The 22,816-nt window shown below is 40.8% G+C and overlaps 1 protein-coding gene across 8 annotated transcripts in view; it reads right to left on the bottom strand.

Annotated features, from left to right (window-relative positions):
- Positions 1-573: 573 nt before the first annotated feature.
- ZNF644 (zinc finger protein 644) overlaps positions 574-22,816 on the bottom strand; it is a 211,132-nt gene continuing 188,889 nt past the window's right edge. For all 8 annotated transcript variants that reach the window (XM_064588843.1, XM_064588842.1, XM_064588846.1 and 5 more), the window contains 5 exons: positions 14,252-14,331; positions 12,980-13,168; positions 12,355-12,433; positions 3,961-4,147; positions 574-1,008 (listed from right to left, as the gene is read on the bottom strand). The gene's annotated coding sequence lies outside the window, so the exon portion shown is untranslated. The remainder of the gene's footprint in view (positions 1,009-3,960; positions 4,148-12,354; positions 12,434-12,979; positions 13,169-14,251; positions 14,332-22,816) is intronic.

Below are 22,816 nucleotides of genomic sequence, written 5' to 3'. Positions count from 1 at the left end.
CTTCTGGGCTGCCCTCCCGCTTTGCGCTGGTGAACTTCTGCCACTGGACTCGGCGTGCCCTTCCTAAATGGCATTTTAGCATGGATGTCCCCAGGTGCCTAGCAGCCTTGCCTAGATTAACGTGTCAGTGGCATATGGCGCAAATGGCCTGTCGTTCAGCCCCAGAATCAGTTTAAAATATCTTCCAGGCTGCTGACTTCTTTGGCATGATGCCTGTGGCCCGGTATTTGAGGAAGGATAGCAACATTGTCTGAAGATTATGTAGAGTGAATTTTCTTGTGTAAGAGCCAGAATCTGACTTCCTGCCTTTCTCCATTTTTCTCTGTCTCTTTTTCCCTGGTAGCTAAACTAAAGAAATAAGCATACGTTCTGAGGTAGAGTACCTAGGACAAAAAATAATTCTGAGAAAAGTTTTTGTGTGTGTGCCCATTCCTTTTTTGGGCCCCCCATCTTGCTCTTCTTCCATAAAGAGAAGTACCTAGCTTTTCAAACACTGTTACATTTGGTCCTCTTAAAAGACCTCTGTGGAGGTATTTGAACCATTTTGCAGACAAGAAAACTGAGGCCAAGAGAGATTTTTTCTTTTTTTTTTAATGCTGCTAAAACACACTACCTGGAAGTGGCAGAATAGCAGTTCAGACCCAGGTCTGTTTACCCCACAGTCCAAATTCTTTCCACTCTAAGTCCACACACAGACCATTGTCTGAACTGATATTGTGCCTGCATCCAAGCATCTCTGGGGAGGGGGAGATTTTTTACTGCAGTTCAATGGGCAGAGCTCACAGTGGTCAGCGTCTCCATAGGCGTTGTCAGCAAGAGCTCCGGGATTCTTCTCGTACAATCTCCTCATCATGCACTTCTCTCAGTGTGTTTAATGGTGGGTCATTGTTACTGTTTAGTTGCCTGATGGGTTTCTCACTCCTAAATCCAAGTGATGAAGCAGGTCCTGCTGTCCTTGGGATTATCCCCTCTTGATGAGTGATGACCTCAGGATTGGAGACAGCTGACCTGCAGGCAGAGAGAGGGGGATGTCAAAGGTGCCTCCAGCTCAATTTGGATTGATGAACCGGAATAATTCTGGCAGCAGGGCTCATGGAATCGGCCTCAACCAGCAATCTTTCTCAATTTTTGTGTTTGAGTGGAGTGTTTAGGCAATTTTTCACTCACACCCTCTCTATTACAGGTATCTGAAAAACACTATCACCTGTATTAATTGTTACCACAGCACCAAACAATTATCACTGAATGGAACTGCATTTGCTGGCTACTCTTTCCTGCCTGTATGCTCTGCTCTGCAAGAATCTTTCACATAAAATGCCTCTCGGTTCGTTATTCTGTCATCAAAATGCTATACCTGCTTCGAGGCCCTGCTCAAACATCTCTTCCAAAAAACCTCCTCCAAATCTGTCTATCCAAATAAATTATGGAATAATTATTATTACTCCAAATTCCTTACAATGATGATAATAATAATGGTATTTCTTTAAAGCTGTCTAGTTGTCTGGTTTTCTTAAATAAGTAATATCATTGGCCCAACATTTAAATGTATACATTGTACAAATACTCAAAGTGAAAAGCTACTCCCCAGTTCCTGAGCCTTCTAGAGATATTTTAATATATACATGTGCTTTTTAAAAAAAAATCCATCAATAATATATGAGAATAATTGTTAACCTATGTCAGAGTTATGTAAGAGATACTATGCTGAGGACTTTATGTGAACTACTTCATTGAGTCCCCCCACACACAACTTTATGAGACGGGGACTCGTGTTGTGCATATTTACAAATGAGGAGAGGGAGGCTCAGAAAAGTTAAGTAACTGGCCCCTGATCACACAGTTATAACACGGCAGAACTGGAGTTTGACCTCGGGCTGTCAAGCAGAGCCAAGCTCCTCACCCCCATGCTACAGGCCTTAAAGCCACCCTCTTGTCATCTCTTCTATGTATATCTGGCTTTCCAGCTGGATTAAAGGACACTTAGGAAGAAAGGACGCTGTGCAGTACAGCTGATGGAAAGTGTGCTTGACAAGCAAATTCTGACCATGGGACTTACCAGCTGTGTGACACAGTAAGTTTTCAAAATTCTCTGAACCACTGTTTCATTACTGGTAAAGTGGGAATAATGCTAACCTCAGAGAAAGATGGAAGTGTGCTGAGGATTAGGGGAAATAAAGAATGTAAGGCTACTTGGCACATACATGGCATTCGGAAATGGTAGGTACTTTATCAAGAGCCGTGTCTTTTTTAAAGATCCCTTTGCTGGCTTCCACTGTCCTGTGCAGAGCCGGGAGGAAATGCCCACGTGATGTTTGGCATAATACATACAGATCTAGCCTTTGGGATGGCAGGAAAATACCACAAGAAGTCCCAGAAAGTAAATGCAAGATGAGAGGCTCTTGTACCTAATGCCAGTGGGACTAGTTCAAAGTGAACGGATGGTCATTTGTTGGCTATTCAAAGAAATGTATGGAGTAGTAATGGAAGACTGGCCTAAAGGTTATATGCATTATAAACCTCCTCTGAGGTTAGTAAGGAGAAATGGAGTGTGGAGGACAAGAAAGACAAGAAATACTCAGGGACTTTGCCTGGAACATTCTTCCCCCAGATAACTTCATGGTAACTCCTTTAGTTCCTTCCAGCCCCCACCTCCACTTTATTTTTAATTTTTTCCATCTATCATATGATATAATTATCCTGTTTATTGCATTTGTTTCTCATTGTCAGACTCCTCCAGAATGTAAGTTCCTGAGGGCGGGGGTCTTTGTTTTCTTCACTGATGTATCCTAAGCACTCACAATAGTGCCTGGTACCAATAAATTTCTGTTGGAGGAATATGTTTTTCAGATAAGGAAACTGAGGTTCAGTGACTTGGCTTGGACAAGTTTGCTAGTTAACAGCAGAGTCAAATCTAGAACTCTGTTTTTCTGCCTCCCAAGCCAGCTGTCTTTCTACTAAATCATTTTCCAGGATAGAGGAATATATGTCTAGGATTAAGGAATGATTTGGCTGTTGAGAAATCCAGACAAAACTGGAAATGAGTGCATATAGACAAAATAACTGAACCATAAAAGTGACAGCAGGAAAAAAATCATAGATGTGGGTGGTTGTGTTGATTTTTTTCAAAATTTTAAGTACCTGAGATTCTGCTGTCAGTTTATCTAATGAAATAAGATTCATGATCAATGTGTGGAGACGGAAATTTCAGACCTCATTATACACAAACTGAAGATTATTCCTTTGCTGTCACTGCAGCATTTGACACGCCAGTGAAAACAAAAGGAAATCTGTCTCAGACGCCCCTTTTAGCTTTGACAGATGTGGAAACGCGTGAGTTTGGGACGTTAATTTTTGGTTGGATGTTAACTGCGAGCATGTCCGGAGATGCCACCCCCTAGCTTCCACCTAGCTGAAGCCCAAGTGACGCAATGAATTTCAGCCCAGGACACCGTCCTCCATCCCCACTTCCTTCTCTTATCTCAGAAACAAAGGCAGTCTCTGCCTTTTCCCAGGCTAATCTTCCACCTGAGCTTTTTGGTCACGTCCCCTCCTCCTGTTACTTATTCCCTTTCTTGAATCTCAAACCTGTCTTCTCCCCTACAATGGGTGGATATATTCAAATCTCCCCCATGCCAAGGCAAGATAATGAAAACCTCCCAATAATCTCTCGAATCAATTAGCTGTTGATGTGCAACAAAGTGCCCCGAAACAATGGCTTGAAGCAACAAGCATTTTTATTCCTCACAGGTTAGTGAGTCACCTGGGCGGTTCTGCTGAGCTGAGCCAGGCTCCCCCGCCTTGGGCTGGGCCTGAAATACTGACTGCACATTCTCATGAATTATGCGGTCAGCTGGCGGGTCGGCTGGGACGGGGCGGTCAAAGATGATCTCATTCACGTGCCTGGCAATCAGCGGGTCATTAGTTATGGTGGAGTGGGTGGATAGGCCACCGATCACTTACCCAGCAAGTGAACACGGGCTTGTCCTCATGGTAGCCAGGCGGGATTTCGAGCGAGACAGAGAGGGCAGAAGTACACAAGGCCTTCGGAACTGGTACACTATCACTTCCACTTCACTGTATTGGTAAAAGCAAGTCGCACGGCCAGCCCAGGAACAAGGAAATGGACCCTACTTCTTGATGGCAGGAGCTGCAGAGTCGCATAGCAAAGGGTGTGGAGTCAGGGAGGGATGAGGCAGTAAGTCAGTTTTGCAATCAGTGGGCTTTATCTCTCTTCATCCTTAAGCTTCTGCTCAGATGTCTCTTTTTCTTGACATCCAAACTTCTAGAGAGGGTAGCTGTCTCTTGCTCTGCCTACTTTCTTACCAACCAGTCACTCCTCACCCAAATGACCTCATCTTATTATTTTTTTATTTGAGAGAGAGAAAGAGTGAGAGAGAGAGCATGAGCAGGGTGAGGGGCAGGGAGAGAAGCAGACTCCCGGCTGAGCAGGGAGCCTAATGCGAGGCTCCATCTCAGGGCCCCGGGATCATGACCTGAGCCGAAGGCAGATGCACCTGAGCCACCCAGGTGCCCAATGACCTCATCTTACTACCACTACTCCATTTTGATGCAACTGCTCTCTTTAAAGACAACAATGCCTCAAATACCAAATATTATGAACTACTTTCAGCTTTCATCTTATTTAACCCCAATGTACAATTTGATCCATATGGGTCATTCCCTCTTGCTTAAAACTCTCCTCCCTTACCTTCTACGACTCACTCTCTTCTGGCTCTCTTTCTCCCTTTCTGACCATTCCTTCTCAGATGCTTTGGCAGGCTTATGTTCCTCCTCTGGCCAGTCTTAGTGTTTCCCATGTTTCTGTTGTCTTACTTTTCCTTTCCTGCCTGCCTTCCCACCTTTCTCTCCCTTCTCATGTTAAATTCTCTGGAATCTAATCTAGTCAAGAGTGGATGCTACCTACACGCATCTTTATTCTAACTCATCTGTTGACCTCCAGGAATAAACTGCCAATGCCCACTGGAGGTTGCTATGGGCTCCTCAGATGCAAAGTGTGTCTAAAACTGAGCTTAATATCTTTCTTTCAAAAAACGTGATCCTGTCTTCACTTTCTCTATTAACAGTTTTGCAACTCTTTAGATTCACTGAGCTAGAAACTAAGGACTGTCCTTAACTCTTTCTGCCCTGGGCTCCCAACAACTCAGGATACTAAATCCTATCAATTCTACTTCCCAAGTATCCCTTCAGCCTCACCCCCTCCTCCCTGCTGCTCCCTGAGTTCAGGCTCTCATCCTCAATTGCCCACCTAATGCTCGAGCCTGTTACCAGCTCCCCCAACCCCTTTTTGCAGCTAGAGATCTTTGTGAAACACAAATCAAACTGTGTTACTCCTTTGCCTCATACACTGCCACTGGCTTATTTCTGCCAAAATCTGAACTTTGCATCAGATGGCAATCATCATCTGCCAAAAAAAAAAAAAAAAATGTACTCCATGTCATTTAAGAAAAAGAAATGTAGGGGCGCCTGGGTGGCTTGGTCAGGTGAGTGTCTGCCTTCGCCTCAGGTCATGATCCCAGCGTCCTGGGATGGAGCCCTGCATCCAGCGGGCTCCCTGCTCAGCGGGGAGCCTGCTTCTCCCTCTCCCACTCCCCCTGCTTGTGCTCTCTCTCTCTGTCTCAAAGAAATAAAACCTTTAAAAAATAAATAAATAGTAAAAAGAAATGTATTATAAAGAAACAGGGATGGACTTTGGGTGATTATGATGTGTCCAGGTAAGTTCACCCTTGGTAAAAAATGTACCATGTGATGAGCGGTGCTGGGAGATAATAATGGGAGGGGCTTCGCTTGTGCGGGGACAGGGACTATACAGGAAATCTCTGCACCTTCCATTTAGTTTTGTTGTAGACCTAAAACTGCTCTAATAAAGTATTTTTTTAAAAAAGAAGAAGGAATCCTAAAGAAAGGAAGGAGAGAAGAAGGAAGGGAGGGAGGCGTGGACTTCCACGAAGGAAGGATAGCCAGGCAGCAGGGTAGTGGCTTGGGATAATGTCCCATGTTTGCTGGCTCCTCTCTTGCTGCCTTTTGTATCTCATCTCTGCTTCATGCTGTGACTTCGCCCTGTTCGTTCTCCTGCAGACTCCTCCCTACCCTCTCCTCACCACCCCCTACATGTTCATCAAGCACATGGCCCACCACAGGCATTCTAATCCAAGTCTACCTAACTTTCATATCTCTTAGAATAAGTTACTGAGAAAGGAAATCCGATTGGCTTAGCTCATGGGTCAAGTAAGGTCATGTGGACAAAACAGGCCAGCCTGAGGTTCACATCTTCAGTAGGATCTGTAAAGAGGAATGTTCTCAAAGAAGACAGAGTGCGATGAGCAGGTAACTTAGACAGGTCCACTATATTCCTTAATACAGCATGGTATTTTTCTATCAACTTTGATCCTTCTCCCACGGCAATGCATTATCCACTCCAACCACATAGAATTATTTCTCATTCCCTGAACACACGCTCTTTTTCATCTGCTATTCCCAACAGCTGCCATATTCTTCTCCTCCTTAACTTCCTGGAAATCTCTTTATTCTTTTTTTTTTTTTAAAGATTTTATTTATTTATTTGACAGAACGAGACAGCAGGAGAGCACAAGCAGTGGAAGCAGCAGAGGGAGAGGGAGAAGCAGGCCCCCCGCCGAGCAGGGAGCCCAATGTGATGCGGAGCTCGATCCCAGGACCCTGGGATCATGACCTGAGTCTAAGGCAGTTGCTTAACCAACTGAGCCACCCAGGTGCCCTGTAATCTCTTTATTCTTTAATGGCCAGTTCAAATGTCACCTCCTCAATAAAGCCCACCCTTGCTCCTGTTAGTTGCTCTCTTCTCTGGGAATGCTTAGCACCTTGCACATAGCTTTATTAGACTATAGATCACACCAAACTGAAATTGTTTGCCCCCTTTGTTAGATTATGGGCTTTTTAAAAAAAATTGGCAGGCACTATTCCCAGCAGCTGGTACAGCGTTGGGCTCATACATAGAGATCCAAAAAGCTTGCTGAATGGATGAAGACGTGAATGACCAAGGTCTCTCCACCAGTGGTTCTCAAAGTGTGCTCCTGAATCAGAAGCATCAGCATCATCCGAGAACTTGTTACAAATACAAATTATTGGGCCGCACCACAGACCTACTAAATTAAAAACTCTGAAAGTAAGTGTATTGATAGGCAGAATATTGGTCCTACCCAAAGCTATACATGCTTTAATCCTGAAAACTGTTAATATCTTACCTTACAAGGCAAGGGGGAATTAAGATTACAGATGGAATTAAGATTGCTAGTTAGCTCACTTCAACATAGATTATTCTGGTTTATCCAGGTAGGCCCAATGCAGTCACAAGGATCCTTAAATGGGGACACAGAAAAGTCAGAACCAGAGAGATGGCATCATAAAAATGACTTGACCAGCCATTGTTAGCTTTGAAGATGAAAGGGGATACTAACCAAGGAATATGGGCAACCTCTAGAAGTTGGAAAAGGCAAGAAAACAGATTCACCTCAAGAGCCTCCAGAAAGGAACTCAGGCCTTAGTGTTTAGCAAGCCCTTCAGGTGAGTCTGCAGTTTCCTCCCACTATGCACTCCAGCGCCTGGCACTAAGCCTGCTACAAACTCCTTCTTTCTTATATTTGCTTCTGTGACTGTCTCTGTACCGTTTACCACTGCATCCTAGCTCCCAGCCCAGCACTGGCACTCAAAAGCCACAGTGGCTTACACTCACTGAGGGTGTCTTTGTGTAAAGTGCTGTTCTAAGCACTTTACATGACTTAACTCACTTAGCCCTTCTAATACCCCATGGAGTAGGTAATACTAACATCCCATATTTTATACATGAGTAAACTGAGGCAAGGAGAACAAAAAGCAACTTGCCCAAGGTCCCCCAGCTAATAAGTGGCAGAGCCAGGATTTAAAATCACTCTCATTCCAGAGTCCATGCTCGAACCCTATGCTGTGTGGTTATAGGCAGGGTACAGTATATAACTGATGGGTGAGTGAATTAATAAATAAATGAATATGAAACAATAAGTCTCACCTGAGGACTTTAGAAGGATGTTTGAGAAGCAGTAGCAGAATTCTAAGACAATGTCATCCCACTGCTGATTCAGTGGAGGGGAGAAGACACATGCCCCACCTGTGTGTATGTAGGACCGAGCACCTGGAAAGGCAACTGGGGTGGCAGGGAAGGCTGGACTGGCTAAAGATGGCAGAGGATAAGACTGGAGAGGGTACACATTGGGTAGGGATGGTGGCTCTCAGGAATGAGGCAGGTGGGAGTTGAAAGCTAACAGAAGGGTCAGGGCTGGACCTGGCTTTTCACCACATTATCACCAGCATCTAGCCTATGTTGGACTCAGAGCCCCAGAGCTCAAATCAGCAACATATATTTGTTGAATGAAAAGGATTTTTAAAAAAAGATTCTTATTTATTTATTTGAGACAGAGAGAGAAAGTGGGGGCATGAGCAGGGAGGAGGGGCAGAGGAAGAAGGAGACTCCCAGCTGAGCAGGGAGCCTGACGTGGGGCTCCATCCCAGGACCCCGGGATCATGACCTGAGCTGAAGGCAGACACTTAACTGACTGAGCCACCCTGGTGCCCCTGAATGAAAGAGATTTTTAGTGTGAAATTGTTCTAGGATCTTCAGGCTTTTGTTTCAAGGTGTTCAAGGAAGATTTCTTATTAGATTCACCAGAACTCTCAGCTGTGACCCGAATAATATGAGGGGAAAGGCTGAACCAAAATTCGATGAACTGGAGGAAGTGGAGACAGGGAAGTAGAGAAGTACACTGACCACTGGTCAGTGGTCAAGACCTGGTGTCCAAGGAGTGTGGCCATCCCCAGTCAGGGACCTGTAGGCCTTGCTGAAGAGGGGGATTCCAGCATTTATTCAGTGCCCACTGTGGCAGGCATGGAGGCAAAAGCATGGTGCTTTCCTCCTGGAGCCCACTAAAGTAAAGTGTCCCCATAGTGGGCAGAGCCCAGGAAAAGGAAACCAAGGGAAGCAGGTCATTTTAATTTCATTTTGCTTTAGTGTCAGTTTCATTTTCAAGATAAGGTCCTAGTCCTTTTTTTTTTTTTTTTTTTTTTTAACTACAGTGAAATTTGGGAAACCCATTTTAAGTGGATTTACCTTTAGTGACTTTTTCCAGTATCAAATTTTCTGCATTACTTTGCAGGGAGCCCTGCTTCTGGCCCCACTGCTCTATGTACTACAGTGGGTAGAGAGCTCAGCCGGCCCCACAGCCAGGACGCTGGGGAAGGCAGTAGAGAAGTGGGTCCAAGTTACCTGCAACACACCTAGAACTCAGTGTTGCATGGGTCCAGAAGAGTGTCGTGGGAAGAGGACAGCATTTGGTGCTAGATGGTCCTAGGTTTTAAATCCCACTCAATAGCTGTGTGATATTGGGCAAGTTGCTCAACTTTTCTTAGTTTCCTCAACTGTATTGGTGGGCTACTCATCTTACCATACTGGGCTGTTGAAAGACTTACAGATGATCATCTCTCTCCAGTAACCACCAATGTTAGTTTCCAACTGAGGATGTCACTCCTACACTGAGACTCACTTTCTATTTATGTGACAGGATTATTTTTAAAAGTCATAAAAAACTGAAATGAGAAGAAGCAATGCTCAAGTCTCTGTTTCACTCCTCTCTTTCTTCCTTAGATCCTTTATCCTCTTCGTATTCTCACTTCCCACCCCCTAGATGTGTCACCTTCCAAAGCACAGAACCTGAATATAATCTAGAGGTTTTATACCACTAATAATGTTTTGGCTTTTTCTATGTAAAGTAGAATGCTGGGTAGCTGAAGTTCAGGAGGTTAAGTTACCTGGCCTAGGTCACACAGCTAGCAAGTGTAAGAGCCAAGATTAAAAGCCAGATCACTCTGACCTTAAAGCTAGAGCTCTTTCCTTAGCAGACTATCTCCTCTCCAGCGGCAACAATTTCTCAAAGCAGGTCTGGTTCCCAGAGTAACCCAGGACTTGCTCCAGGGATAGAAACAGAGCATCCTTTCCTACCAAATATAGGACACTAAAAATTCACATCAGGAGTGGCTCAAGCATGGAGCATCATCATCCCAGAAGGTAAAGAGCACTGCAGTGGAGCTTTGTAGACAGGCCAGGTTAGAATCCACTTACTAGCTGGATGATTTTGAGCAAGTTACTCAACCTTCCTCTTACTCAATCTTCTGTAAATTGGGAATAAAATGAACATTACCAACTTCACAGGGTTATGTGGGGATCAGGTGGAGATAAGGTTTATAAAGAGCTTAGTACAAGGCACAGCACAAGTCCTCAATATACACCAGTCATAATTCAGCCTACAGGGAGTGCAGGAGCTTCTGCTCCTCACCTGTACCTGGGGGGGACGTGTGCTAGAATATACAACCTGAACAGAAATGCATCTGGAAGAAATACAGGCCAGTGTAATGCAACAATCAAGTGAAAAATTCGCATATGCTTATTCTTTTCACTTGAACAGGGAAACTCAGACAATTAATGTTTGGAGAGGAACATGAAGCAAACAGAATGAAGTCAAGCATTTCCTCATATTAATGTCATGTGACCCCACAGCCGCCAGAGCCATTTTGGTTGTGCTAAGAAGACCATGCCCAAGGTGCCTCATTAAAACTTCACTAACAGTAGCTCTACCACCCATGAAAAACTGTTTTCTTCTCTCTTCCTGTGAAATCATCCCAGTTGCCTCTGAATAGAGACCCTCACATAAACAGTATTGAAGTATAATTAGTAATGTTCCTTCCTCAGTTTCCTACTTTGTTGTACATCTTCCCTGGTATTCCACCATGCTGAGAATTCCAGGCTGGAAATAGCTGCCCCTCACCCCAGGCTTTGTTTGTTTATTTCATCTTCCTCCTCAGGGGCAGCCAGCAAAACTTCCTAGAAAGTAGAATTCGTTTGAAATCCAGCAAGGTTTTCTCCAGCACTTTGACCTCCCTAATGTCCTTCTAACATGGATTGTTTTAGTGTGGGTGCCTCTGTCCAGGAAACCAGAAGAATAATATTTCTGTTTGAAGAGACCCGGAATCCTAAGTCTTAGTCTGAGAAGAACTGAGACTCAGTGATGTGGGGACTACATAGCCAGGCAGTGCCTTAGTGGTTCAAGAAGCTTTTTTACCCCTTTAACTGGCATATCAGTTGTCACAGCCTTTCTGCATTGTGACATCTTGTGTTCCTTACTAAAATAATTTTTTCATTTGGAATTCTCATCTTCCCATTATTGGTGACAATGCTATCAGAGCCCCCTTCACAACCATCTATTCTGGGCCGTATCCCTACTTCTGTATTGATTCTTGGTGCATTATCTTGACTCCAAGCCACCCAAGAAAGCCAGAATCTGCCCCAAGTCTGTCTCCAGGGTACTTGTGAAAATGCATTTGCCTGTCCTACTTCCTCTTAGCCCTCTTTCTTTGATATGGGTCTCTTTTTTAGGAGACTGTGTGTAAGGCAAAGACTCTTTTTGGAGATATTCTTTGCATTAAAAAAAGTGTATTACTGGTGAGTATCAATTATAATGAGGCATTTTTACTGTGGCTTGATAATGTTCGAACCAAGGAACAGTGGCCTCTGAGCTGAGAGCCTGGCAGCTACATTTTATTAACCCAAGTCAGGGTGCTAAGCTGATTTTCAGGCTTGATTGACAGAACCCTTTCAGCATCAACCGTGGAAAACTATTAGGAGGAAAGAATTCCATCGGGGCATATTCTGCTTGTAATAGTTTTAATGCAGAAGTGCATTTGATCAGCAGCATGCTGAGCTCATATCATTTCCAGAGTGAGTAGCAATGTGGTTCCAGTGTCATTTACCACAACCAATTATGGTACATCCTGACAACATTTAAAACAGAATTAGATTAAGAAAAATGCATTCTCAAGATTGTAGTCTGAGTGGCAAAATACCAGACTTTCGGTGGATCTCATTTTTGCTTCTCTTTCAGTATAAGAACAAGCTGATGAAGAAGGGGGGGGAGGGGGAGGAGGAAGAGAAGAAAAGGACACTTTTAGGGGCAAGAGGCTGAGTGAGAGCATAAAAAGCAGGATGCAACTGCTTTCTTCAGTACTCTTCTCTGTTACTGAGGATCTTCTGTTTACAAGAGTCAGACCGTCTTTCTTCAAGCACCAGATTCACTTCCCAAAATCAGAGAATGCATTTCTCAGCCCTCCTCCCCATTCTTATCCTCCACAAAAAGCACCAGTTCTAATGAATAAAAATCCTTGTGATATAATAAAACAGTAGCCATAAAGCCACCACTGTGTTCAGAAGGTTCTACTCCAGTGGCAATATTGACTGATCTATGGACCAACAGAGGGATTCTTCTAAATATTTCATACCTTAAGAGGATCAGACAGCCAGTGCTATCTTCTGAATTAACCAGCTATGAAGTTCACTGGGATAGTACACTTGGGGAACCTGTCCAGGAAATCAAATATCAAATACTTTCTTTTTTTAAAATAAGTTTACTGAGTTATTAGAATACAAAAGTGATACATTGCAAAAAAAAAAAATCAGAAAATATAGAGGAAAGCAGTGAAAAATAAGGATATCATCCAGAGATAAGCACTGCTGATACTCTGGCATCACCTACGCACATATTTGGCAACAAAAATGTTATTAAATCCCTTCCTTTTCTTCCTCTTTTAAGTTACATTGAAAATACATCCCTGTATATCAAACTTCAATGTGACTAAGAATCACCCGAGTTATTTTAAATACGTGGATGGCTGTGCTCCACATCTAGAGATTCTATGTCAATAAGAAAGGCATAAGACCCAGGGATATGCATTTTATCAAGCACTGCAAGTGATACTGATGTTTCTAATTCTCAAACCGCACCTTAGGAAGTAAACATCTTTGCAAATACTTATCTTTCGTCTGATGATTTTCTTAGGATAAAGTTCTAAAAGTGAACTCTTCATTTTGGCAGAGGCTATGCCGTGCAGCATTTCAATAATCTACCTTATTTGTAGTTATCTTGTTGATAAAAAGGGTGGGTCACGAAGACAGGTATATGTCCCAAGACAGGAAGGACATCTGAGGCATGGGTGAACAGGGTAAGTATGTCCAAGGGCCCTTAGAATAGGCCTGTCAGGTGTCTGTGGGATGCATAAATCCTCTTCAAGCAACCCCTTGGCTCTTCCATGGAGCCTGGCAATGAGAAAAGTTGAGGAGGGATGGGGCAAAGGCACATGGTAAGAGCGGATTTAACATCTTGGTTCCTAGAGGGGAGGGTGCCTGCCACTGCCATTTGCATAGGGAGATTGCTGCCAACAAAGAATCACCAAATGAGACAGCTCCATCCCCAAGTTCCACTTGTATAAAATTCACATTTGACTGGCATTCTGTTCCCGAGTTTTCCAAAAGTTTGAGAAATGAGAGTAAGAAAGAATATAGGTATTTCTCCATTTCCGAGATATGAGTGCACTTAAGAAAGTATACATACACTCACTCATGGGAACAAAGGCAGGCACACATTCCCCTACTTACAATCTCCCAACTCCATCCAGAAAGAGATTTCCAACTACAAGCTTCGTGTAAAGAACAATTTTGCTCAAGGTCACAAAAATATGGAAAACAGGTAGGCATCCAATTTCAATCATTATAAGGGAAAAAGGTTGTCTTCCATTTTGGGGGGGTAAATGTTATTGAGTATGATATACATAAAAGAAAGTATTCAAATCACAAGTTTACTAACTCAACATGCTGGTATAAATTAGCATCCAAATCAAGAACAGAAAATACCCCAACTCCAGATATCCCCTGGTGCCAGCTTACAGCCAGTATTCTCCCCAAAGATAGCCACCATCCTCACTAACAGATTTAATTAGTTTGACCCTGTTTTTGAGCTTTATATAACTAGTATCATATAGTATATGCCCTCTTACAGAGTTTTTTGGCTAGATTTTATAAATCATTAGTCTAACTCCTTATGTTGTATACAAACATGTCCCAATATTGAAGCACAAATATCCCCCTAAAAGAAATTTAAAAGTATATACATTAAATAAGTCAGTGTCCATTTGTGCCATTAACACTGAATGGCTTTATCTAAGTTTTGCCCAGCTGAATCTCTGGGGCACTTGAGCCTGTCCATAGGAAGTAATAATGATCCTAAAAGGTTACTCCGTGGGGTGCATGACAGACACTGTGAGAGGCAGTATAATGCAGTGGAAAAAAGATGAGCTTTGGAACCATATTTAACTAAGTTCAAATAGAATCATCTCCACTTACCAGCCATACTATCTTGATGAAGTCACATAATCTTGCTGGGGCTCAGACACATAATATTTGTTTTTTAGTTACTTCTATGCCTGTAAAATGGGGAAAATATCTCATTAGGTTGTTGTGAAAATTAAATTAAGATCACAAATGTAAAGTACTTGACATATAATAGGTGCTCTATAAATATTCATTCTCTTTCTTCCTTCAAACACCAAACATTGATTATCCATCAGATTTAGCCTGTTGTGTATACACAAGGTAAACAAATATATTTTCTTTTCCTTTTTAAAATATATTTCAACAGCAAATATTTGAACTCACTAACTAGCAAGTTTAACATCATTTGAAAACCAGGTTTGTGAATCAAGGGAATTTAAAGTTGTTGACAGAGTCTTTTTCAGAACTGAGAAATGTCACTGTTCATTCTTTGGAAACCTGTATGGTATCATATCCCTCACATATCCTACCATGCTGGTCTAGCTGTTTATCTATTAATGATTTCCATCATAAAACTATTGTTATCTCAGCTTCCTGTGATGGCCGAAGAGCACACAAAATCATCATTTTCCAACAAGAGCACAATGCATCCAATGTACTTCCATGACATTATCATTTTATTAATAGCCATCATGGCAATCAGTTTACAATGGCCTTTCAGTTAGACATGTGTACGATCGTGTAACGATCATGTGATTTCTGCATTTTCACCAGTATCCATATTAAATCTCTGGCAGATTGCTAATGAGCTGATGTTGGAATGACAGAATAGTCTGTTATCATTTGTCCATTCACAGTTTCCTCACCAGCCCATCTGTGCTCGGAACAGAGCCACCATGGAGCATGCAGGCTGGGACAGTTTCTCCATTTACACCTTTTGCCTTCAGAGGCCTCTGGGAAGCCTGTCCCTAATTAAAGATTTTAACAAACATATTGCCAGCTTTCTAACACTGTTATTAAACTGCTCTCTTTTGTTAGAAAAGGTGCTGTTTGTCAGCAGTTTGTAGATTTAGATATTTAGTGTGTGTTTCTGTAGTCCTGCAAAATATTTGTGTTTTTTAGAACAATTCAATTAGTATGTTATGCATGCATGTACCTGCATGCACAATACATATGGTACACATGCTATCAAAATCCCATATAATTATTCACACTCACAAGAACGAAGAAATGTGTGTATTTTTATGGACACACAGACTTCTCTACAGAACAAGGCGGAGCTGTGGAATCCTCTAAGGTTGAATACTTTAAGGTTGGAACTGTTATAATAAAATGATCAGACTGAAATCATGGCTCAGATAATTTGGGGTAAAGGTAAAGTATTTTTTACCTGAAATGTTTGTATACTTAGGGTACACTAAAAAGAATCTGACTTCCCTGCTAGAATATACATAGTTAGGAGGAGAGATGTACCCTTGTACTAAACACCTAACAGAATGGTGGTTCTCAATCAGTGTGGGCACGGTTGGGCTGAGTGGGGAAGTGGGACATGGGGCCAACTGAGAAGCTTTCGTGATACCCTCTCCCACCACCACCATCAAATTTGGACATTCTCCATTATACCCAGTTGAGAAATACTGCACTAGTGCTCTGAAGGAATAAGAGAGATGACAGAGCTGACAGCTTCCTGCCCAGGAAAAGGCTGTCCAATCATTATCTTGGAAAGGGGTTCATTTTCACTCTTCCTAAAGCTGAGCATAGTGAGGGCTGGCCTTTCTGGTAATAGCCATGTAAAGGTTTTCCAGACTAAAGTCACTCCCTAACATTGAGGGGCCTGAGACCTTCACCACCAAGGCAGGAATAATAATTCGCAGGAGTCCAGCTCCTTGAAGATCAGACGGTGACTCTGAATGCTGCTTTGGAATGATTTCCACTGGTGACACTGTGACACCGAGGGACTATGAGATGCATCTCCCAGTGTGCAAGTTTTGTGGTCACTTATCATTATGAAATTTTAATGCAGGTTTTGATGGTTTGATTTAATTCTTAAATACAAGCAGGTCTGAGGGAGATGCCACAAATCATAAGGCAAGGTCCTTGTCCTAAAAGAATGTGCATACCAGAGAGCTAATACCCATATATAAAAACCATATGCTCTATCTAATACCACAGGGTGGCCAATGCTAAGAGCCAGATGATTGGCACAAATACAGGGGACTTCAGAGGCTGGAGACATCACTTCTAGAGAGGACAAATTAGGAAGGTGTAGGACCTTGAGAGAGGGAGAGAAGATATTGTGAGCTGGGATAATAGTGGGAAAGGACAGATTTATTTGGGGAACCTTGAATAGGCTGCTTTGGCTAGAGCAGAAGTTTGTGATGGAAAATTGAGAAAGGAAGGTTTCAAAGGTACAGGGTCACTTTGTTAAGGCTAAAGATCTGTATTTTATCTGTGTGGATTTTTTTGTTGTTGTTAGTTAATTGGTTTATTTTTCCCTTTTAGATAAACTTATTTTTATTTGTTTTTTTAACTTAAAAATTATTTATTTATTTATTTATTTGTGAGAGAGAGAGAGAGCAAGCACAAGCAGAGGCTGTGGCAGGCAGAGGGAGAAGCAGACACCCCACTGAGCAAGAAGCCTGATGCAGGACTCAATCCCAGGACCCTGGGATCATGACCTGAGCCAAAATCAAGAGTCTGACGCTTAACTAACTGAGACACCCAGGCACCCCTATTTTGTAATTTCTATATAGATAATAGTATCTTCTGTGAACAAAGACAGTTTTATTTCTTCTTTCCCAATCTATATATCTTTTATTTCCTTTTCTTGTTTTATTTCATTAGCTAGGATTTCCAGTACCAGGGTGAAAATGAGTGATGACGAGGGACATCCTAGTCTTATTCCTGATCTTCACACAAAACCTTCAAGTTTCTCACCACTAATTATGACGTTAGATTTAGTTTTTTTGTGTGTTATTTATCCAGCTGAGGACATTCCCCTTTATTCCTAGTTTTCTGAAAATTTTTTTTTATCATAAAAGAATGTTGAATTTTGTCACATATTTTCTCTGCATCTATTCATCTGATAATTTTTCTTCTTTAGCCTATTGATGTGTTAGGATTATACTGATCATGTAATGTTGAATCGGCCTTGCACACCTGGAATAAGTTTCACTTGGTCCTGGTGCAAAATTATTTTTATACATTGTTGGATTCAATTTGTTATCATTTCACTGAGGATTTTTTTAAACTTTTTAAATTTAAATTCAATTAATTAACATATAATGTATTACTGGTTTTAGAGATATGGGCCTGTGATTCATCAGTTTTATATAATACCCAGTGCTCATTACATCACATGCTCTCCTTAATGTCCATCACCCAGTTAACCCATCCCTCCACTCCTCCCCCCTCCAGAAACCCTCAGTTTATTTCCTATGATTAAGAGTCTCTTATGGTTTGTCTCCTTCTCTGGTTTTGTCTTGTTTTATTTTTTCTGCTCTTCCGCTATGCTCCTTTGTTTTGTTTCTTAAATTCCACATGTCAGTGAGATCATATAATAATTGTCTTTCTCTAAATGACTTATTTCACTTAGCATAAAACCCTCTAGTTCCACCCATGTCATTGCAAATGGCAAGATTTCATTTTTTTGATGGCTACGTAATATTCCATTGTGTGTGTGTGTGTGTGTGTGTGCGTGTGTATACCATATTTTCTTTATCTATTCATCTGTCAATGGACATCTGGGCTCTTTCCATAGTTTGGCTATTGTGGACATTGCTGCTATCAACATTGGGGTGCATGTGCCCCTTCGGATCACTACATTTGTATCTTTGGGGTAAATACCCAGTGTGCAATTGCTGGGTCATAGGGTAGCTCTATTTTCAACTTTTTGAGGAACCTCCATACTGTTTTCCCGAGTGGCTGTACCAGCTTGCATTCCCACCAACAGTATAGGAGGGTTTCCCTTTCTCCACATCCTCACCAACATCTGTTGTTTCCCGACTTGTTAATTTTAGCCATTCTGACCAGTGTGAGGTGGAATCTCATTGTGGTTTTGATTTGTATTACCCTGATGCCAAGAGATGTGGAGCATTTTTTCATGTGTCTGTTGGCCATTTGCATGTCTTCTTTGGAGAAATGTCTGTTCATGTCTTCTGCCCATTTCTTGGATTATTTGTTCTTTGGGTGTTGAGTTTGGTAAGTTCTTTATAGATTTTGGATACAAGCCCTTTATCCAATATGTCATTTGCAAATATCTTCTCCCATTCTGTCGGTTGTCTTTTGGTTTTGTAAACTGTTTCCTTTGCTGTGCAGAAGCTTTTTATCTTGATGAAGTCCCAATAGTTCATTTTTGCCTTTGTTTCCCTTGCCTTTGGTGACGTGTCTAGCAAGAAATTCCTGTGGCCGAGGTCGAAGAGGTTTTTGCCTGTGTTCTCTAGAATTTTGATGGATTCCTGTCTCACATTTAGGTCTTTCATCTATTTTGAATCTATTTTTGTGTATGGTGTAGGAAATGGCCCAGTTTCATTCTTCTGCATGTCACTGTCCAATTTTCCCAACACCATTTATTGATGAGACTGTCCTTTTTCCATTGGATATTCTTTCCGGCTTTGTTGAAGATTAGTTGATCATAGAGTTGAGGGTCCATTTCTGAATTTTCTATTTTGTTCCATTGATCTATGTATCTGTTTTTGTGCCAGTACCATACTGTCTTGATGATTACAGCTTTGAAATAGAGCTTGATCACTGAAGATTTTTGTATCTATGTTCACCAGAGATGTTGGTCTGTCATTTTCCTATAATGTCTTTGTCTGGTTTTGGTATTAGGGTAATGCTGGTCTCTTAGAATGAGTTTGGAAATATCCCCTCTGCTTCTATTTTCTGGAAGAGATTGTAGAGAACTGGTATAAATTTTTTTTAAGGTTTGGTAGAATTCACTAATGAACCCATCTGGGCCCCATGCTTTCTGTTTTGGAAGGTTATTAATTATTAATTCAATTTCCTTAACAGATATATGCAATCCAGATTGTTTATATCATCTTGTGTGAGTTTTGGCAGATTGTATATTTTAAGGAACTGGTCTATTTCATCTAGGTTATAGATTTTTGTAGGCATAGAGTTGTTCACAGTATTCCTTTATTATCCTAGGATTTAATGTCCAAAGGATATGTAGTGAGGTCTCTACTTTCATTTCTGATATTAGTAATTTGTGTCTTCTTTTTTTCCTACTTAGTCTGGCTAAGGCTTATCGATTTTCATCTTTTCAAAAAATTTTTAAAACCCAGCTTTTGTTTCATTGATTTTTCTCTACTGATTTCCTGTTTTCAATTTCATTGATTTCTGACCTAGTTTTTACTATTTCTTTTCTTCTGCTTACCTTGGATTTAATTTACTCTTCCTTTTCTAGTGTTCTAAGGTGGAAGCTTGGATTATTGATTTTAGATTTTTCTTCTTTTCTAATATATGCATTCAGTGCTATAATTTTCTCTCTTCACACTGCTTCCCACAAATTTTGATAAGCTGTATTTTCATTTTCATTTGGTTTACAATATTTTTAATTTTTATTTATTTATTTATTTATTTTTGGTTTACAATATTTTTAAATTTCCTTTGAGATTTCTTCTTTGACCCATGTATTATTCAAAAGTGCGTTAATCTCTAAGCATTTTGGGATTTTCAGCTATTTTTTCTGTTTTTGATTTCTAGTTTAATTCCATTTTAGTCTGAGAGCATACATTGTATGATTTATAGTCTTTTAAATTTTTTGAAGTACGTTTTATGGCCCCAAATCTAGTCTATTTTGGTGTATGTTCCATGTGATCTTGAGAAGAATGTGTATTCTGCTGTTGTTGGATGAAGTAGTCCATAGATGTCCATCATATCTAGTTGACTGTGCTATTGAGTTCAACTATATTTCTTACTGATTTTATGCTTGCTGGATCTGTCCATTTCTTTTTTTTTCTTTTTCTAGAGAGAGAGAGTGCACACGTGTGTGTGCAAGTAGGGGCAGGGGGAGAGGGAGAGAAAGAATCCAAAGCAGACTCCACGCCCAGCATGGAGCCCGAAGCAGGGCTCAATCTCATGACCCTGAGATCATGACCTGAGCCAAAATCAAGAGTTGGGTGCTTAATCTACTGAGCCACCCAGGCGCCCCTGGATCTGTCCATTTCTAATAGAGGAATGTTGACGCTTCCAATTATAATAGTGGATTCATTTCTTTTTCCTTGCAGTCCTCTCAGTTTTTGCCTCATGTATTTTGATGCTCTATTGTGAGGGACTCACATTAAGGATTGTGATGTCTTCTTGAAGTATGACACCTTTATCATTATGTAATGTCCCTTTTTAAATAATTTCTCTAATTTTCCTTGCTCTGAAGTTTGCTCTACCTGAAATTAATATAGCCACTACAGCTATTTTGATTAGTATTAGCATGGTAGATCTTTCTCCATCCCTTTACTTTTAAACTTTAAGTTTCTATATTTAAAGTGCATTTCTTGGGGCACCTGGGTGGCTCAGTCGTTAAGTGGCTGCCTTCAGCTCAGGTCATGATCCCAGGGCCCTGGGATTGAGCCCTGCTCTCCCACTGCCTGCTGCTTCCCCTACTTGTGCTCTCTCTGTGTCAAATCAATCAATCAATCAACATTTAAAGTGCATTTTTGTAGACAGCATATATTTGGATCTTGTGTTTTGATCCACTTTGACAATCTTTGTCTTTTAATAGATGTATTTAGACCAGTGATATTTAAAGTGATTATTGGTATAGCTGGATTAATAGCTACCATATTTGTTACTCTTTTCTATTCATTGCCCCTGTTTTTTGTTAATATTTTTTGTCTTTCAGGGTTTTTTTTTTTTTTTTTTTGCCTTTTGTGGTTTTAATTGAACATTTCATATGATTCCATTTTCTCATGTAAACTTTCTTTTTCTTTTTTACTTTTTTAGTGGTTGCCTGGAGTTTGTAATATATATTTACAACTAATCTGGGTCTATTTTCAAATAGCACTCTACTGCTTCCTGGGCAGTGTAAGTAATTTTTAATGCAATATATTCCTAATTCCTCTCTCTTGCCTCTTGTATCATTGCTGTCAGTCATTTCACTTATACACAAGTATATATACACACACCCCAAGCAAACATAATGGAATATATTATTGTTATTATTATTTTGAACAAACTATTATTTGTTAGATCAATTAAGAATAAGAAAAATAAAAGTTTTTATTTACCTTCACTTATTTCTTCTCTAACACTCTTCCTTTCTTTATGCAGATCCAAGTTTTTTACCTATATGAATTTCCTTGTCTCTGAAGAACTTCTTTTAACATTTTATCAAGATAGGTCTACTGGCAACAAATTCCCTCAGTATTTGTCCGAGGAAGTCTTTACTCTTCCTTTCCTTTTGAAGGATAATTTCATAGACGCAGAACTCTAGATAGGCGTTTTTTTTTCTCTCAACCCTCCAATCTCTTCTTGCTTACATGGTTTTTAAGGGAGAAGTCAGAGGTAATTCTTGTCTTTACTTTTCTATGGGTAGTTTTTTCCCCTCTGGTTTTTCTTTTTTTGGTTATTTTTTTTCTTTCAAATTTTTTCTTTATCTTTGATTTTCCACAATTTGAATATGCTATGCCTAAGTATAGTTTTTCTTTTACATTTATCCTGACTGGTGTTCTCTGAGCTTCCTAGATCTATAGTTTGATGTCCAACATTAATTTGAGGACATTGTTAGTCATTGTTGTTTGAAATATTTCTTCTGTTTCTATTCTCTGTCTTCTCCTTCTAGTATTCTCATTTTGCCTTTTGTAGTTTTGCCACAGTTCTTGGATAATCTGTTCCTCTTTTTTTTCTCAGTCTTTTTTTTTTTTCTTTGCTTTTCAGTTTTGGAAGTTTCTATTGGCATATCCTCAAGCTCAGAGATTCTTTCCTCAGCCATATTCAGTCTACTAACGAGCCCATCAAAGACAGTCTTCATTTTTGTCACAGTGTTTTTGATCTCTAGCATTTCTTTTTTTACATTCTTTCTTAGAATTTGTATCTCTTGCTTAAATTATCCATATGTTCTTGCATGTTGTCTACTTTTTTCCACTATGGTCCTCAGCATATTAATCACAGGTGTCTTAAATTCACAGTTTGATAATTCCAACATCCCAGGCATATCTCAGTCTCATTCTAATGGTTACTGTGTTTCTTCAGACCATGGGTTTTTTTTTCCCCCCTTTAGTATGCCTTGTAATTCTTTGTTGAAATCCAAACAATATACTTGGTAAGAGGAACTGCGGTAAATAGGCCTTAATGATGTTGTGGTAAGATGGGGGGTAGGAGGAGTGTTCTATAGTCCTATGATTAGGTCTCAGTCTTTTAGTGAGCCTGTGCCCCTTGGCCGTGAATGTCACAAATGCCGCTCAGTTTTTTCCTCAGTCTGAGGTGGGATAGAATGACTGGAGGGGGCAGGAGTTGGGTATTTCCCTTCCCCTAGGCTGGTTAGACTCTGTCAAACCCCAATAGATTAGGCTCTAGTAAAATAGGTTCTCTAAGGGCAGGTCTTGTTAAGAAGAACAGAATGCTCTGGCATATTTCAGTATGGCCACTCCCCTTCCCCCCGACCACCAGAAGCACAAAGGGAATTTTTATTTTTCT

This window comes from Mirounga angustirostris, unplaced genomic scaffold (assembly GCF_029215605.1).
Source record: "Mirounga angustirostris isolate CCGP_5_RB_7025 unplaced genomic scaffold, mMirAng1.0.hap1 SCAF_4, whole genome shotgun sequence".
NCBI lineage: Eukaryota > Metazoa > Chordata > Mammalia > Carnivora > Phocidae > Mirounga > Mirounga angustirostris.
Note: the sequence above shows the minus strand (reverse complement) of the source record. Positions and strands in the feature narration are given on the sequence as shown.